Source organism: Neopsephotus bourkii, unplaced genomic scaffold, assembly GCF_033783945.1.
Source record: "Neopsephotus bourkii isolate Nb327-2 ecotype Australia unplaced genomic scaffold, CSIRO-AGI_Nbou_v1 NB_1760, whole genome shotgun sequence".
Taxonomy (NCBI): Eukaryota; Metazoa; Chordata; class Aves; order Psittaciformes; family Psittacidae; genus Neopsephotus; species Neopsephotus bourkii.
Window position 1 is genome coordinate 62,859 of NW_026902234.1, and position 20,442 is coordinate 83,300.

Sequence of the window (20,442 nt, forward strand, 5' to 3'; positions counted from 1 at the left end):
AAATACAAGAATAATTTGTGTTCCTTTCCTGATTATTAAGAAAGCTTCCAAAGAGTTTGGAGCTAAACTCTAGAGACACCAAAAATTAAGTTTATAGTTTTCCAAAAAAAGAAGTTTATAGTTTTGTCAATTGCTTTGACTCTGAAAGTTTTCTCAGAGTTTGGCTTTAAATGAATTTTTGAAAGACTAGACTTCGAGCTATATGCTATGGGAAGCCCTGTGAAAGGAAAGGGAGTCCTTATAATCAGATTACTACCATTCTTCTTACTAGCTTTAGAGGAGAATGAAAGTTCAGCAATTTAGAAATAATGACACTGTTATCATTTAATCCTTCTGTTTCCATAATGCAATATCCTCAACAACATGGTCTGGGGGGTCCATTCTTCTAAAAATACCTACAAGTTACAAATTATTCCTGACTGACAAATTTGGTAATTGTAATATATAGATAACACTGACTAGCCAAAAGTCCTGTGATCAAATTCACATACAGAGATATGTGCCTGCGCAGTTCATTGAGCAACCCTCCCTCAGATGAGCCTGAATTCCTGGGGCTGGTTATGACCAATACCAAGCGCTTTCCCTACCCTAGCTGCTGTTCTTAAAGAAAACAGGATACTGTGTCTACCTATAGCTTTCACTCAAGAAAGGATTTAAAGGATTGAGGGTTCCTAAGAAATTTCTAATTAAATACACTAGATTAGGAGGTCTACAGCATTACCGCTTCATTTGGCCACCCATCAACATTTTGTAATCCTAAGCACATTACCTTGACCAGCAATCTGAAATGTGAATGAACTAGAGCATTGACAAGGTTGAGCCCCAAGAGAGAAGGTAAACCAGAAAGAGAAAGAGAAGGGATGGTGAGAAAAAAAGCTTGCTGAAAAGAGATTTGAAAAAAGAAATAGAATTACACTTCCTAATGTTGGCAAATAAGATAAATGAATATCAGCATTGCAAGTTTTATTATCTTTAAGGCTTGGAAAGCAGAATTTCTATCAGGAGGGAAAAGCTGTCTCACTCTCAGATCAGGTTACCTTAAAATTCAAAATATATGACATAACAAGGAAAGATAATCATCCTTCCAGTACTGAAACAATACCTGAAAAAATAGTATTAGGTCTCTTTTCTGCTCTCAGTGTTGGGATTTTTTTTCTGAACATCACCATAGATGTGTTAGCACCAGCAAGAGAGTAGTAGTCTTAATGAGGCTAGCCCACAGACCATGCCGTGTCCTGGAATGAGAGAGGCATATGGCAGACCTGAGGACCACAGGTGGACTTTTGCCTCCATTGGCTAAATTGTCTCTCCTTGAGTCACATCACATTCATACCCCAGTTAGTAAAGAGACAAAATCCAGAACTAAAGCAGGATTCAAGGTAACAAGTTGTGTTAGTGAACATAGAATCATAGAATAGTTGGGGTTGGAAAGGACCTTAAGATCATGAAGTTCCAACCCTCCTGCCATGGGCAGGGATACCTCTCTCTAAACCATATCACCCAAGGCCTCGTCCAACCTGGCCTTGAACACCGCCAGGGATGGAGCATTCACAACTTCCCTGGGCAACCGATTCCAGTGCCTCACCACCCGAACAGGAAAGAATTTCCTCCTTATATCCAATCTAAACTTCCCCTGTTTAAGTCTGAACCCATTACCCCTTGTCCTATCATTACAGTCCCTAATGAAGAGTCCCTCCCCAGCATCCCTATAGGCCCCCTTCAGATACTGGAAGGCTGCTATGAGGTCTCCATGGTGAATCACAATATGTGATTTAAGCCATATATAAACATGTTGGTGGTCTGCAGCTAGCAATCTGACCTAAAAAAAGAGACTTCAGAAGCTGACAGTCAAAGGCTCTACTCCAATTCACAAGTGCTTCAGAAAGTTCCAGCTAAGCCCCAGGTTTATGAAAGGGATACGCAGCTCAAAAACCTTGCTAGACAATTCATTCAACTTTGCTCGCTCCTTATTAATGACAAGTGAACAGGGAATGGTCCTCAAGCAACAAGATTCTTATAAGCATTAGCCATTTTTCTGATCATGGTAGTCTACCCTCACTCACCTACTTTCCTGGACCCCTGTGAAGCGTGTACGGTTTTCCTTGAGGCACATACAGGGTTTACCAGAGCCTTAGCCAGCCCAGCAATTCTGGGAAGCATCAGCCTATTACCTTTGTATAGTAAAACAAATATTACCAAGCGGTGCCACCTCAAGTGCTCCTGTACAGTGGATTCCATTATGATGGAAGACAAGATGCAGCCTGAGGTCTCATCTGCCAGTAGAATAAGATACTTGGCTCATCTGACCAGAATAGAAAAGCAATATTGGCTTATGACATATGGAAAAAAATAAAGGCAGGAAAAGTATGATTTAATGAAAAGTGATTTCTGGAGTGCCCACTACAGATGCACTCAGCTGCATCACATAAACTGTAAGGAAAGACTCTGGATTTTTGTGCTTTATTTTGTTTTAGGTTTTTTTCTCAGCCTGATGGATCTCTCAGTGCAGAGTTTTGCTGCCTCAGAGATTCAAATGTATGCTTTAATATTTGGGGGGCGGTCCTTTCTTATAGGAATTGAATTTCTATAAATGTATAAAATAACTTTTCTTTCTAGTACCAGTGTCGTCTTGTGTCTATCAGGAGTATGACAAATACTGGCCTTATCAGCTTCAGGAGGTGGAATTTTCACCTTCAGAGGGTTACATTTATTTCTGTAGGTTTAAGGCATCTCTGATACAGAAACAAGTGCAGTCTGACATTTATGCCATTTCAAGGAACCAAATCATATTTCAGCTGCATAATGCTGATGTGTTGAGCTTGAGGTATTATTTCAAAAAATCAATGTTTTGTGTATGACCTTCAGACATATGCTTTTCACTGTAGGAGGCTGATGTGAGGAGTATGACAATCAGCCATTGTTTTGCCAGTGTCCTACCATCACAGCTGTCCCCCTGTACAGCATAAGAGCATCATCAACCATACCCACAGTTGTCATACTGTAAGAGTTAGTCACAACCACTGCCTCAGATAGGCATGGATTTTGAGAACCCTACAAATTGCTTTACAGCTCATACATTTCCATATTGCCTGGCAGCATGCTTAGTGACCCAAAGAGATTAAGGATTTGATGTGGTCTCTCAGGATACTATTTTATCTCTCTCTCTTGGTTTCTTCACATGTAAAATGTGTTGTATTTCCTACAGAAGGATATTGCTGTGATTAGTTTAAATGTTTGTGAAACATTTTGAAGCTGAAAGGTTTGCAGTGGTAGTTTCTGGCTCAAGCTTAAGGAAATGTGAGACCATGGAGAAGTTACATTGTAGCTCCAAGCAGCAACTAAGAATCACTAGAGCAGTGAGGAAAGGTGCAGCCATAGAGTGACAGGTCCCTGAACATAGGTTCAAGTAGCAGCTAGAAATATATTTTTATGACATTTGGAATCACTTTGGTTCATTGACTGCAAATATTCATACTTTTTAAAAGAGACTTTTTCCAAAAACATAGATTAATATAAACATCCAAATCAGAACAAATCATTATCAGTATTCATGAGATAAGCTATTTGTTTTATTAAAGTATCTATGCTGTTGAAAAACATCAGATACAAAATAAGAAGGAATGCCACTGAATTTGTTAGATCAATCTTATACCATATGTCATAGTCAATGTGACCAAGTTCCAGGAATTAGTTATGGCACAGGAATTAGTTATGGCACAGGAACTAGTGAGTCTGGAGTGGGGATTTCATTCAAAATGTAGATACCTAAACTTAGGTGTTAACAATGTAGACACCTACAAAAGAATAAGGTGTCAATCTACTCAATGGGAAGATCCATGGCTCAGTCAGCTGCCATTTCAGGGACTCTAATATACCCTTCAAGCTGCCAGTTTCCTTTCCAGAAGGCCCCTCATATATATTACATCAAAACTGATGTCTCCACTTTGAGATCTCAGTCAACCTAGAACATATCCCCTTTGTAAATGAGTCAGCTCCAAAGCATCTGCTCTAGACTCCAGTGACTGAATTAACTAGACCTCCATTCCCTTTAGTGGGAGTTTTGGGCACTGAAGTAGCTCTATCCCAGTCCAAGCTGTATAACCAATCCCCAGGGATGAAGTATGCTATTGTTTACATAAATCAGCATTCCCAAACTGTGGTCATTTGACCTTTGCTAAAAAAACTAATGGAATATTCATATCATCACAGTTCTTGTGAGCTACAAGCCATCCCATTTACTTTAAAAGTTTTTTAACCAATTGCTCTGAAGAACCCTTTTGATGTCCTTAGAGGAAATGTGTGACGTAGGGAAAGTGCAGGGGACACAGTAGGCAGTGCTGGAAACTGCTCAATAGTGTCTTCCTCTAGAAGAAGCATAGACCTTATTTTTGGACTAAGAACTTGCTTGCTAGGTGGCTAATGCTACCTGAAATGCATTGTAGCTGAGATGAGAACTTCACCACAAGCACAAATGGGAAAGGAAAGGTGAGACCAGAAGTGGTGAGGGAAATCAATGCAAATTACTAATGATTTCTATCCAAACTTGTGCTCACCAGAGGTAGGTGGTCATATTATTTAGGACAGCAGGAAAATCTGAAGGAAAACACGTGGAAAAAAAAAAAACACAGAGGCTTGCTGTGCAAGGAGATGAGGTGATGATTTTTTCTCCTCAGATAACTTCTTCTAGATTTATGAACACCAATAAGCAATAAGACACTGAAGTACTATTCCAGCCTCAATGAAAGTGTAATTCTTACAACCAATGTAACCCACTCATTCCTCTAGGAAAAGGCCATATTTTGCAGCTGGCTATCAGACAAATGTCAAAGGAAGTGAAAAATCACATGAAGCCAGACAGATTCTGAGTACCTGCCTGAGAAGGCCCAAGAATGAGAGATACTCAAGGAAGTGATATAGAACAAAAAGCGTTTGTTAAATTTGCCTGAGATGTCATAATATGAATAATTACAGCAACAAAGAAAGATCATTTTTTTGCTTCAATCTCATCTGCTTGGGGGAGGGTTTGTTAGCTTAAACATTAGACCTAGGAAATGTCTCACCCTATCACACATTTTAGTAGGATGTCAGAAATCTCCTAGAGCAACAGCATTGCATGGGAGCTGCTGATAGCTCCTCAAATGCATAGATTATTCTATTTTTGATGATATGCATATGTCAATCTCAGAGCAAAATTGAGCCCTTAGGGCAAAATTCTCCTCTCAGATCCACACATCAATGGGAGTTTCCTTCATGCAGGAAGAACAGACTATTGGAGTTGAGAGCTGCTGGGTAGGTCAGGATGGAAAATTTTGTCTGTAATGTTTATTTTTGAAATAGTAAATTTAAAATATAAATGCAATTTTCTGTCATAACAAAACATTTGAACAGAATCTAAATCTGCCCTACCAGCATCACAAACATACCATGTTCACAAACATAAACAAATATTTAGCTCAGGGGTTTTGTAGTGAAAGAGGAGGCAAAATTATGTCTTCAGAAAAACAGAATATATTAAATTCTTCCTCTACAGTGGTGAATCCCTTCAGATGAAAACACTGTTTATTATAGAAGATTCACTGGGGACAAGGTGCTTGAAGAATCAGTTTTGTGTAATCCTTCATGAGGTGAGAAATCACATTCCTAGTGCCTTCAGGCCTTTGCAGACTGTCTGGGCACACATGTAAAGAAGAATATCCTTATTCCACCACACTCATCATAAAGCATGTCCAGCATATAAAATGGAACTCCATTTTACAGAGAGGATAATAAAGAGGAAGGATGACGCATCTAGAGAAGCCATTCAGGAGCTCTAGTGCAAATTTCACAGATCTGCACAAGCCAATTTTGTACGTAAATTTGAGGTTAAACCTAATAAAATGTACATGTACAAAGAAAGTAGCCAATCAAGGATTTAGCTTTGGAATTGCTGCCAAAGTCTCTATTTGAGCCAGATCTGTGCTCACTTTACTTTTCTTTGCATGCTTCTCTGCATGCTTTTCTTTCCATGCTTCTTTAATGATAAAATTAACCCCTTCATGGTGAAATGGTACAGAATCTATGTCTCCTTTTAATTTGCAGTTATCCCTAATTGCTAATTTGAAAATTAGCAGTTATTAAAATAATGTTTAAAAGAGTAAATTGATGTGTATATCCTATACTGATCCTCTGGATAGGTATGAATTTCACCTGAAAATTCCAGGCTGCTAATGTCAGGTTTTAATGCTGGTGGTCTGATTTAGCATTTTCTTTAGCTTCTGCTATTTAGCTTCTTTCAGCATCTTCTTTCTCAAAAACTTCTGTAGTCATCAGTCATTACTGAGATCATTAGCACACAGCCTGGGCTCTTTATAACTACTATAAGTAAAGACACAAAGTGCTTTCTCACGTTTCTTACTGCAGTTTCACAAGCAGCTGATATTGCGAGAGGGTGAAGGGATGTACAGTTTCAGATAGGTATGGTATAAGCAAAGCAGCAGCCAAGGACAATACCTAAGGCTTTGGAAAGATGGCACTATTTTGAATTATTAACAAGAAACAATCTAAATTAGAAACTCCACTAATGTGCCTGTAGGAACCACATACCCCTAACACAAATGTTTATGAATTAGGTAAGCATTTAAGTACAGTTAAATAAATATTCAGCTATAAACCATTCTGCCTGTGGACATGTAGTTAGAAATATTTGTTATCCTGCTAGAGACACTGTGAATGTAAAATGGTAACAAGGACAGCTATAAAAAGTCTGAATCCTATTTCCACTTGAGAAACTTCAAACTGTTTTGTTAGTGGCTCTGTGGGAAATATTTCTCAGGCAGCTTTTTAACTATAACCTGAGAAAAGTATTTAATTGCATGAAAAATCACTGTTGGGTATCAAAATTAACTTAATGTTATGGCAGTACTTCTTGACTTGTAAAATTTGTTCAATTAATTATTGAAAAGCCATTATTGAAATAACTTCTTTTCTAACATGGCTGCTTACGTGTCAAAGATGAAATACAGAGTGTATCTGTTGCCATAGCTACAGTTAGTTTCTGAGACAAGCATTACTTCTTACTTATTCCTATGTTCACATGCAAAAGGCAAATGCCATCATTTCTAGTCATACACATTATAGGTACAACAGTCCACTTAAATAACAATCTTATTAATGATATAAAACCTACCTTACCTCAAAACGCAGACATTTAAGTGACACAAGAGATGGTAATTCGCAAAGTTTATAAACACAACATGGCATGTACATATACAATCTTTAACAATTGACCTTTCTGGGACTCCTGTCAATGTATAAAACAAGAGGGGGAGGAGTTTCACTAACAAGATGTGGGGGACAAGGAAAGCTTCAAGTAAAAGGCAAGTTCCCCAAAGTGTGCTTGTTATACCTCTTAGGCTCTAGTCCTGTGATCTCTGGAGGCTTGAAAAAGAACCTTCCAAGGCTGGGTTGAATTTTATTTGATGAACTGTGAAGTCTCTTTTAACCTTGTCCTCCTGCAGCACAGAGAGCTCGTGTCATTTTCAAATGTCTCAGATATGATTTCCAGAAGTAACATGCAGTTCAAGGAACTTAGGAGACTGTCCCTGCGGGCCAGCCTTACCATACCCATGCTAAGGTTGTCTCATGCAACAGTCCTGAAGAAAACAGGCTGTTGCAAAGAAAACATATCATACTTCCAGCAGTAAGGAGGAAACTAAATTTCCAGAGGTTGCTTCTCTGTCAACCATTGCATGCTCAAAGTGGGTGGGTAAAGGCCAAAATGACACCCAAGAAGAGAAACCACAAATGTGCATACAAGTGAGCAGAAAAAACATCATACAAGTTTCATTCAAGTCCACTTCTGACTATAGTCAGGGAGACAAACTGAGGTATCAGTGCAATTCACACCAAAAAAACAAAACACCAAATGCAACTCACACCAAAAAGACGATGTAATCAGCAGTTGTCTTGCACCTTCAGCAGAATCACACTGAAGTATGCAAGCACTACTCAGCCTTCATGGTGTTGTAAAAAATGTGTGGATATTCTAAACATTTGCTTTCTTTTTTAAGAAGAACCTTTCCTCAAAGCATAATCAACACAGAGCAAAAGCAGACCAAAAGCCTAAGTATACAGGTGTGACTCACAGCATACCTTAAGGGACAAACGACTGGAATTATCTTGGACCACTTCAGAAAGTAGATCATGAAGGAAATATTTTTACAACAGCCTCCATTGTACACTAGAAGGTTTTCAGAGTAATTGTTCTTTACTGACCAATAGAAACATCAAGAGAGATCTGGTTTTATGTAGGTAAGTCTGGAGCCACTCAAGGCTTTCAATACTGAAACCAACTTGTTCATTATCACCAGAAAACAAACAAGCAGTCACTGTTAAGCACAGAATGATGGCTACCAGCAAGGTACTCCAACTTCTGAGTCAAGGTAAGACATAGCTCTATTTGCAGTACATTATGATATTCTACAGTAGTTTACAGATCCTTGCTAGCATTGTTTTTCCTTCATGTAAGCATAAAGACACTTAGATCAAGAAGATATGACTTGCTAGGTCCTATAAACTTCACAGGTTACAATCCACATGACAGGCTGAGACTAGATTAGTTTGTGATCTAGCTCTGTTGTGGTGCATGATAATAGTACGGCTGGTACTCTTTCAAAATTCAGTGTTGGTCTATCAGTGAGACACTTCTATTGTCATTTTTCAAAAATCTGTGAACACTTGTGAAATCTGGGTTTAGCCTATTAATAGAAAGGCCACTACAGATTACAGTTACCAAGCAAGACTGGACGTGGAACAAGCATCCAGATAAAAAGAATAAAGGAACTCCAAGCAGCTAAGAAAGTGGAGAGATTAAAGCAGTTGAAACAACCTGAGAGAAGCTATCACTCACCAAGGAAAGCTATGCCTTTCTGCAACAACAAAAGTCATTTGGTCTAAGGTAAAGTGAATGAGGCTTAGAAAGAGACATTTACAGTAATAGCACTGAGAACCTGATTTTCTCAGTTCCCGAGACATATGTGGTTTTGATAAAGAACTAGAACTTGAACATTTAAGATAAAGGAGATAAGCAATTTGAACTCAGCAGCATCTTCTCATTTATTTTCTGCCTTTTTTTTTTTTTCATCAAAATTACTCCAGGCCTCACAATATCATCTAATATATCATTTATTCAGGAAGAGTATTCATTGTAAAAAAATCTTTTTCTTCTGCTTCTCCATGAAGAAAACACTGAACTTGAAGAAAAGGTATTGAACACCATTCAAGGACTAGACATTCTTTATTTCCAAATGGAACATTTCCAAATGCTCCATATCCAATCCATTAGCAAGACGGATGAAGGGACAAACAGTTCCAATGCATTTATATATGAATAATGCCGCTCTGATAAGCAGAAGGGCTCCCAGAGCACAACCTCCTAGTTCAAACCCTGGCTTCCATGACAACCCCAAGCTGGACTTTCCAAAGCCATGGGCACCTACTTATATTAGAAATATATCTCTGCCTACCACTAGTCAACAAAAGCTGTGTACCTGTAAGAGTGCAAGTCTCAAACACTAAAGAAAAAATACATGAGGCCCAGAAATAAACACTCCCAGGAAATCAGACTCTGTCCTAATTCTACCACACTGAGAAGTGGTTCAGCATTTTATCAACACTACAGCTTTCCCTTTATAGCAAAGTTAGTAACTACAGGAGAATCAGTAGCAATCTCTCTGTTAATAACAGCTGGCACCACCTGCAAAATTTTTGTCATGACCAATAGGCCTACAGCCCTGATACACAGAAAATTCAGTTCATCCACAAATATTCACATACATGTTCATAGATCTAGGCAAAAATTATATAAACTAAATTAAATAAGTCCTTGAAGAAAGACCTCATTTTTCAGCCAGTGATAAAACTTTCATCTCACCCTCTAATGCCAGGTTAGAGCTTGTGCACATCCTAATGAAACTACTTCAGATTTGGCCAGCTTCTGCATCTCCCAGCTGTTTCCCTTGGTTTGAGCCAGCTTAGACTCTGCTTGCAGCCTTGAGCTTTCTACAGTCTGAACAGTTATATATCCAGCAACACCAGCACAGGATCAAAAGTGATGATGGAGAACACAATATATGGGGTGCAATAGGATACATCTGGATAGGATGAAAACAAAAGGGGACTGGGACTGTTTTTCCCAATTCAAAATATCATTTGGCCTAAGATGAAGGCACAGACTGTTGGCTGCAGTTAATATCTGTGTGCATTCCTCTACTACTAAGACCCACACTGCACTGAAAGGTTATGTGGGCTGAAAACCTGCTTCTTACTGATCCCTAATAAGAAGAGCCCCCTAAACTCTTTTCCCTCAACCACCCCTAATATCAGAGGGCTTCAATGTCCATAAAATTGAGTTTTGTTTGGTTGGGTTTTTTTTTACACAAGACCCCAGCTTTATTCAGTGCACAGTGTTCAGTAAATAAAGCGGCTGCTCAATATTTCGCTTTATCCTCATGCTTTATTTACTGCACATCCTCTGAACATTGCATTGAATACAGTTACTTGTTGCCTCATGGGTTTTGTGCTGATGCATGCAAATCTAGTGTATCAGTGTACTATAAAGATTAATGAATTTATGGTCATAGTCCCTCTGTGTACACACTAGGAGTGACATTCCTACGTACACATTAGGAGAGTGTCATTAAACCCATTTTATAGACTGAAGCAGAAAGACACAATGACCCGCTGAATGTAAGACTGTAAGTCAGTGGCATATTGCATGAATCTACATCACTATGTAATGTGATCTGCTTCCTCCAAGTCCCAAACCTACATAGCTTGTGTCAATTAAACTTGTGACAATTAACACTGAGCATTTCTGTGCATCAGCTCCTGGTCTTGTGACTTTAACCCCCAGAAAACAAAAAGCACACAGTTGGTGATATCCTGGATATGCCTTACCACTTTCAATGTATCATCTTGAAAGTCAGTAGTGGGCTAGATCTGCTTCTCCTACATAATCATTTACTGTGCTAATGATGAAGCCATGTTTTCCCCTCATTGCCTACATAAAGACACCTACCGGTATCTTGTGCAGGTGAAGAATATTCTTAGAAAATGGCTTCATTCTCTTCATAGTCCAAATTTGTTCCTCCAGCATGGTTTACCTCACACAGAAACTTAGACAGAGGTCCTGTGGTAAGAATGTATGTGATAATGTAAGATGGAATCATATGAGATTGCTTCATTAAAAACCCTAAGGTTATGTATGTGGCAATTTAAATTCTGTCAATTTTTGAGGGATTTGTTTATTAGTGTTTAAATGTATATGTACACCTATATAGCTCCTTTTGCAACCAGGAAGAGAGAAAAATTGGAATATTTGCTGTGCAAAGCTGATATATTTAGGAAATATTCAAATACTATTGCATTAAGCCCCACCTAGGGAAAACACTAAGATGATTCTTTTTCCCAGGAATCTGTAGAAAACCAATTTGCACTTTAGTTGACTATAATATCAGAAAACACAGTAGGGAAACCAGTTAGAACAGAAATCATAGCAGAAATGTCATCTGCCTGCTATGCTATCAAAGTGTATTCAGCTACAGTCAACCCAATCCAAGAGGTCCATGTCTAGCACATTCTGCAAACTATATCCCCAGGACCAGGAGCTCTACCTTTTCAGCTACTCCATCTATTCAGACAAAGGAAGACAGGGAAACCCAAACTGTAGAGTTCTCTGTGAATCTACTAGTCACTGAGTTATCATGTAAACAGAAATCTCCCCCCTCTGAAGAAAACAAAGTAATGGAACTGCTGTCATTAAGGCAGCGAAGGACACAAGAAGGAGGAACATGGAAGATACTTGCCATGGAATTGGACGTCTGTCTACTGAGAAGATGGCTACATTTGAGCTAGTCTGGTTCTAAGACAAACCTTAATATACTCACTAGAGGTGTACCTCCTAAAAGTGCCTCCTTGCTTCCACTGACAAGTTGTGATGTAGACTTCTGATTGTAAACATCTGAAGATGAAACAGATGCCTGGTTTTTGTAACTCACTCAGGCTAAAGAGAGCAAGCCACCCAGCCACAGAGACCTGTCAGGTTCCAGGCACCCACAAAAGTAGAACATGAGCCTCATGGAGAAATTTAATGTGTGGAACTAGGGGACCTGCAGCTCTCAGGCTTCAGTAGAGTTTGAGAAGTGGCCAAGAGCCCTGTGTTATGGTTTTTGGAAATAAGTGCTTAAATTTCTCTGAAGTCTAACTTTAGAGTGAGGCATTTTTTGGATACAGCTTTCTGACCCTGTAGTTTTATAGCCTCTTGGTAGCAATTATAAACCAGCAATTAAACATAAGAGTAGGATCACTACCCTTAATCATATTGGTAATGAAGTCTGAGTATTTGATTTGGGGAAATGAAATTACACATACAATTCCTTTTGTTCTGTTGTCCAATCTCTAGTCATTTGCATGTGGTCCTTGAACGCAAATCTGTCTTTCTGTGGTCACTTCTGCAGACTTGAGTATACAGACCTCTGTCCAACTTTAACTGAACTTTTGGATATGCAAGCAACATAGAACTGAACCACACATTACTGGTAAAATTTCCACAGTTCACAGGTATTCACACGAGCAGGTACTCAGTTCTGTTTCCTGTGTAGCACCTTATGATTTTCTTTTCACATGTTTGCAGATCAAAAAATAGCAGTCTAAGAGAGAAGTTACTCAGGAAAGAAATAAAAAATTTACTGACAATTCATAAGGAAGGTATTATTGTGTTTATTCTTATCCAATTCAATTCAGATCCTACAGAGAGAACTAGAGACAGTTCAGCAGCCAAAAATGCTGATGGCAATAGGGTCAAAGTGTAATTTTGAAGGAATTAAAAATAAATTTTCATGCAAAAAAGAATAAAAATATACCCAAAGACAAAAGAGAGAAAACCTCTCTCAGAATTGTTAATGATTTCAAAAATCAAGAGAACAAGTAGCCATTGGAAAAACATGTTAATTAAGAAAAATGAAGAGGGGGAAAAACCCTCTTCTGAACAACCAAAATTGCCAAAAGAACTTATCTCTCTTTTCAACATCTGAACTGAATATGAATAGACAAAAAATCAGTGTTAAAACATATTTATTTAAAAATTGCTATTAGATGGTCTTCTGGTGAAACTAAGCTTTCAGCACACACTTTATATTTTTTCTGATTGCTCTTACAGTACATGATACTGACAACCATTCATTGCCCACATATCTTTAAGAGACAGAAAGAAAGGAAGGATTAATTTTCTTATAATAGCCTGTCTCTTACATAGCTTATGACAGGAAAAACAGGATGTCAGCTTGTGGTGTTGGTTTAGAGAGAAACAGTAACCATGATGTGGGAATATTGTACCAAATGCTTTCCAGCTATGTTCCAGGTCAGAGCCCCAATAGACGTAAATACTTGCAGAAAATGCAAGGGTAGAAAAGCTACGAACAGTTTTTGAGTTCAGCTTAGACAGCTTATACAGCCAACTGCAGACAAGAAAGAAAAAAGACATGCTGGGAGGACTTGGGGGAAGGGCTGGGATATGGAGCTACCCATCTTGTAATGCTAATGAAGTTTGAATGCTACATATGTGTTGGACAAACTGGCTTTCAAACAAGACAAGCCTAACCTAACAGCTGTGACTAGTTCAGAGGTTTAGGACCTGCTGCACAAACTGTAAGCTAGCAGAAAGACTTCCACCAACCCAGTTTGCTTTGGTGCTATCAATGAAACAACATGGTGCACGGGAACATGAGGATTCCCTGGGTATCCTTTTCAACATCAGAATGCTGGATTACAACTAGAAAGAATAAAACTACATGAGACAATTACATCTAATGTGCCAACAAACAGGGACATGGGAAAAACTCCTTAATCACCTGAAAATAAAAGCCTGATCTAGTGCCTCTCCTATTGATTTGAACAGACAATAGATTGGGGTCATCAAGTACAATTCTTAGAATGGTCCGCTATGAGGACTCCTTTATTTCTCCTGACACTAAGAAAAAATTATCAATCCTTTAAAAATATAATAGGATACCAAACAAACAAAAACAAACAAACAAACAATATATATATATGTATACATATATATATACTGATAGATGGGATGCAAAAGTAGCTTCTGGTTAATAAGAAGCTATAACTTGTTCTGTAAAACTTACACAGAAACCAAAGACAGATCTGTAAGTGGCATAGCTTCAGAGTAAGATGCACTGCATTCATTCCTTGGAAGGAGAAAGCATATAAGGTGCTTAAAAAAAGAAAAAGCATTAAGTACAGAAGAAAAAGCTCTATTTTAACAGGGGGAAGATGCCTTGTTAATAGTCCCTTTGGTAGTAGTTATTGGGGGTATCCGTTAACACGTGATTACAAATATTTATAAGTTTATTCATATCTCACTTTTACAAGATGTAAATTCATATCATGTAATTCAACATAATACACTCTGAAACTGGAACTCAGCATGTCTGGTGAATTCATGTAGGAGCATGCTGGCATAACTGAAACCTAAAGAAAAAAGTTATTTGCTTGTTTTTCTCTTCCACAATATCAAAGGGCTACAAACTTTTAAGCCAAGTTGATTTTGGAGATCATTTTTTTTCACTTTAGTAATCCCTGAAATGTCTGGAAACTCAGGTGTACATAACCAAAATAATGCAATGGTACTGCAAATCATACTGGCTGCTCATAGGTTTACAAAAGCAACAGGTTTTAAAAAAATAAAAATAAATGCAAAGCATTGTCAAATTTACACTCAACATAATTAAAATAATACACTTTTAGAAATTTTCAAACAAAAAAAATAAATAAAACATCCACATACATTAATACAAAGAAACAGAGATATTTGCCTGTCTTTGATGTAATTAATACATACCATAAGCCTAGATTCATGAAAATGTTGCCTTTCAATAAATATCTTCAGCTTCAAAATCTGATATTTTCTACATTCTTTAACTGATTTTAGTTAAATATCAAATTTCAACATAAGCTGTATCAACTGCATCAAGTTTCAATTATTTATCAGAAATCAAAAAGTTTCTAGGCCGATTTACTAAAATTAGGCACCAACTTTTTAGCATCAAATCTGTCTAACAGACAAACAAAATTTGAGGGGTATCCGGTATCACATCCCCTTTTGAAGAATGCCTCAAACACCAAAGTCTATGGCCTTCCACTGATCTGACTAGAAAGGCCAAGAAAAATAACCAGTATAATATTAGCCTCTGGGTTACATTGATGGGATCCATGCTGCACCTTTTCAAGATATGACTAAGAGATGCAGTTTCACAAAAAGCATGGGTCATAAAGCAGAAGGCTCTGTTCTTAAGGAGAGGAGATCACACTCTGTAGCACACTGCATTTTGGGTTGGGTTTTTTTTTTCTTATACATTTTCAAGCAGTATCAGACCTTCTCTGGCCCTACCACATCTTACTGAAACCAGGAGAGAATAGCAAGCTCTTGCCATATTAGCCACAGCTGTTTGGAAACTTGCTAGCCACGGGAATTCTGTCACACTGGGGAAAGAAAACAACATTGTGGGGTCAGTAGGCTGCTTACAGGTGAAGAGTGGGGCACTTTGACCATCCTTTCTAACCAGGAGCGCAAAAAATTTGCAACCATAGTGGTTGCACACACTTTAGAGAGTTGTAAAGAATGAGTAACTACAAGGACACCAGTTGGATCACTAGATATTAGATGTAAAACTAAACAGACTTCTAAGACAGATGTGTAATCTTTTTCCTATACTTTGAAAATCTTCCTCAAAATGAAGAGGGGAAAAGCCTGCCACCTCCAAAGCAATAATGTCTTTAAAACCTAAAATTATATGCTTTAAAAAAAAGAGAAACAATTTATTTTGCCTAGCACATTTAAAAGAGCAGAAAACGTGTGCGTTTTGTCACAAAAAAAGGAAAAAAAATCATAATCTGGGTTTGCCTTAGGGATCTGATTTCCATAGGTCTATATGTCTATTGTCTTTGAGGCAACAATGCATCAACGTTATGTCAATTCAAGGCCATGTGTTATTCTTATTTTACAGGCAAACACATGACTAAAAGATATAGCAGATAGAGCATGCAAAGAATTGACATCAGCGCACTTGGGCTGTGTGATAAATTTATAATAGGGGAAGTTGCAAACCAGGGTTTTCCAGCAATTCATGCATGCTCTTGGGAACTCAGATTTTTGGTTCTAGTCTTAGCAGTACTGCAGCTCAGCCCCACTGCACCATAAAGCAAATTCCCAGTGGCATATGGGTCAGAGGACTGGGCAGTAACTTTGTGTTCTGTGGAAATAACTCACAGACACATTCTGCCACTCTCAAACACATTTAATGCTCCCTTTAAGACTTTTGCTGAAACAAGGTATGGAGCTTAAATTTATTGGAGCAGGGCCTCTGCTCCAATTCTGAAAGGTGTCTAGCACCGCAAATTCATGTCAGATTATGATCTGGGGTATGCTACTACATTACAAAACCAAAAGTAATAATACTCAGTTTTGACAATGGGTGATGGAGCCTGGTCCATAATTTATATGCCTTAGTTTCTACAAAACTGGGGATAATAATTCTTACCTACTTCATAATGGGTGAGAGCTAAATAATAAACGTTTATAATACAGTGCTTTGCAAATAAACATTATATAAGTGCTAAGTATTATGATATTAACCAAAATGTCACTACATCTATAGGACCCTACTAAGCAAAAAAAAAAATTTCCAGTACAATTTTTTTTACGTTTCCAGGTCAATAAAAATGAGCCGTGGAATCAGCTTGCTATTTTGATACAAATGGATGAAGTATTTCAGTTTATTTGACAGTTCAAAAAAAAATTAGAGACTATTTTTCCACTATAAAGGGGCCCATGTCATGCATAAAGCTTATTTTTTTTTTTTATGGATTTGTTTATAAACAGCATTATTCAATTGTCATTCATTCAAGTTATTTTTCAAATACCAAACCATACTTTTGAGGAAGATTCTTTAGCAATCCACATACACTAACTGAAGGCCTCCTCCAAGGGAATTCTGCCCAGGGGCCACTGTTCTGGTGATCTTGGAAATCTCACACTTCTCAAATGAAAGATTGCATCAGGCTATATGATGGTGGACAAATAAATAAATAAAAAAAAAAAAAAAGAGGTTTGTCATGCCTGAGAATCTAACACAATTACAATACTTTTAAGCTTTAATAAGTATCTTAGGACCTTGACTATCTCATCTTCAACCTCCAACCTCCTCAAGAAAAATAATTAAGTAAATGCAAACAAAACAAAACAAAAACAAAGACCACACTAACAGAAATGCAGCAGATGCTTTGGTCCGGATTCTCAACTTGAATGGGTCCCTGGAGCTCCACACAGTGAACGGAGCCACAGGGACTTACACTTCGGGACACATACAGTCCGTGGTAGCCCAGGTAGGACTCCTTTTCTTTCAAGAGATGTTAAGGATGACAAGGAGGCCACCTGCGTGCATCATCCAAAACAAGACAAAGCTTTTATACCACCACTGATGCAATTCACCCATTGAGAAATAAGCAAAGCAGAACCAGTTTCAGCTACAAGCCTTGCACAGTGCACTATTTCCTTTCATGATAAATGGAATGCAAGAGCATCACGAAGTGACTTGGTAGATTCACAGCAACACCCCGCCCCTTTCCCCAGGCTGATCTATAGTCCTTTCCTCAAAACAGGCTAAACTGACAAACCTTGCCACCGTCTTCCCTTCTGCAGTAGAGGGCAAGACTGTCCTCGAGACATTCATTGAAAGCAATCAGAAGAAACTGTAAGAATTCTTCATTCTGAAGAGATGTATGTTATACTACCAGCCTTGTTTCGTGTTAGCAGTGAACTGTGTTTAAGTTACCACTGGTTTTTGAATACAAGAAAGAAGCTGTACGTAGCAAAATGTCTGACAGAAACCTACAAGCACTTTTGCTGTGTTCGTACCTAGTAAAACAGCAAAGGTGGAAAAGTCATTCCTTCCAATTTGAGGCAGATTCATACTGTACATGCATCCTGTAACACAACTGTAAGATCTATAGCACTTCACGGCCTCCCTCAGAAGATGTCTAAGAAAATTCACATCCTAAACCCACAACTCCAACAAGCTCGTTCTGTGGAATTGAGGGTGAAAATCACTCCTTTGTGAAAGTCCAGCACAGGACTGAGAAAAAAAAAATCACATAAGCCTCCCTTAAATTCTCAAAAGACGATTTGAAAGGATAACAATTAGATCAGAGGTACACATATCAAGGACTCTCCACTCAGGCAACAGTTTTATGCCTCCATTTTTCAACAGTGTGTATCAAATTCTCCTTCGATGGCTGCTGGTATCCAGTACAACAGGTTACTTGCTACAGCCTAAAGCATCTCTGTAGTAATGTTTATTATTTTTCAGATCTGCGTGTTAAAAGTGCTGGAGCCACTCCAAATGTTTCTTAGTTTAGCCAGAAATTCATTCATCACCATGAATAACATTTTACTTTCTAATAATATTATCTTATTTTGTCTCAATGACAAATTGTAAATTGCTGAGATCTTTGTCTGTATTTCTCAGCAACAAGTAATGCTACCTTAATGTTTTGGCCTTGCTTTAAAAAGGTACTGGGCTTTCACAGAGAGGTAGAAAAGGCAGGTAACATTTATCAGCTCTAGCAAATCCAAAATATACATACTTCTTACGTAATAAATAAAAGGGAAATGGCCCAACTTTGACATTCCAGAAATCATGCTTGCTAGAAAATACTAAAACTTGAAGGAGAAACAACAAAAGAAGACAAGTGTCTAAAATTTTTCTACAGGATGGATTTTTGTCCTACAGTAATATTTGGATTTGATAAATATCAGCAGAAGCCAAAACTATTAATGGATTGCTAAATGAGACATAAAAAGCAGGCTTAACAGCAGTATTATAGATAACCTTCCATCAGCACAGGCCTTGGTAACAAAAGCAACAAGTAGCTATCCTGTTAGATGTAGACAAGACCAATATTTGCACTGCCTTATTCCCACCAAACATTAAGACAGAAAACATATAATAAACTAATTTGAAGCTAATACCATGGAAAGCAAAACATGGGGGGGTCAGTAAACCCAGACACTTTGGTAATGTAATTTAAAGGATTTCCCTACTCCCCATGCTTTCTGGATTTGTGGTAGTTACTTTTCTTAAGCATTAGCTTAAGACTTGGGGTCTAAACCACAGGCAAAAATTAAAATGCCCAGATATTGAACTTGTCCAACTCTACAAAACACTTTTGCAGGTTGTTTCTTTAGTTCTGGTTTGGATTTTTTTTACTTAAACTGATTGTGAAAGTGTCATACAGACTCTTCAGTTTACTTCCCAGAAACATGGCACATTAACTCGACTAGAAATCATGGCATCTACCTCTTCCCATATGCGATACATATAACTTTATCCATTCATAGAAGACTCGGACCGTCGTTTTGGCAAGGAGCTGCAAAGCACCAGTCTGAGCATAAAGGACTTAATTCATGGTTCTTGCGGAATTGGTTTTTAACAGAATAAGTACGGCTATTTATTTTTTTTTTAATCTATAATATTTACAGTATTGCACTTTACTGCACTTATTTGCATTTCACTAAAATTAACGCTGCATCAGTATTATGCCTTAAAATCATATGTCCATCTTTGTTGTACAAGTCATTCTTTCTACGTCCTGTAAAAACAGAGATTTTGATTGAAAGACCCAGACATTTTGGAAAAGAAAAGAATGAAAATAACAAATTGAAAACTTGACCTGTTTCTATGACACAACGCAGCTCATCGAGTTCTGATGATTCTGGCAAAACAGGTGCATTTCTTATTATTCCCATCTTTCAAGTGACCACTAACAATTAGCAAATTCTTTTCCTCCTTTCAAAGGACATAGCCATTTGAGATGCACATTTATTGTTATTGCTGCTTTTCCTTTTTTTTTTTTTAAGGAAAGGAAAGAAAAGAAAAATGTAAAAAAAAATAAAAAAACCTGCCTTGCCTCAGATCTGAAATTCCACATTTAAATTCAAACCAGTTCTGCTGCAGCAGCTCCTCAGTGATGGAAGAGATTCATGGCAGTGAAATAATACTGTTGGCAACAAAGAAATGTCATCTTTAATGGAGACCAGCCCCAAGGATTTATTATTTATTATTATTACTATTTGTTGGTTTGGGTTTTTTTCTGTTGTTTAGCTTAGTTCTAATATATTTCTGATCTTCAAAACGTGTTTCGTTTGACACATGCACAAGGTAGTAGCAAAACTGACAGCAGCAGGTGACGTTTATGCTGGAGCGATCACTTTTGCCAGGGTCAAAAAAGAATTCCAAAGTGTCCCCAGTGTTCACAGATTAACATAATTTAGAGATCGTTTCCTTTCCTTTTGGGGGGTTTGGGGTTTGTTTTTTGCAGTTTTTTTCCCTTTTGGGG

General features: G+C 37.8%; 1 long non-coding RNA gene across 1 annotated transcript; it reads right to left on the bottom strand.

The window, feature by feature from the left end:
* Window positions 1-1,792: 1,792 nt before the first annotated feature.
* LOC133225356 (uncharacterized) lies at window positions 1,793-18,498 on the bottom strand. The gene is made up of 3 exons (XR_009729115.1): window positions 17,011-18,498; window positions 11,057-11,167; window positions 1,793-2,302 (listed from the first exon to the last, which is right to left on the bottom strand). It is a non-coding gene; the product is annotated as an uncharacterized LOC133225356 (long non-coding RNA).
* Window positions 18,499-20,442: the final 1,944 nt, after the last annotated feature.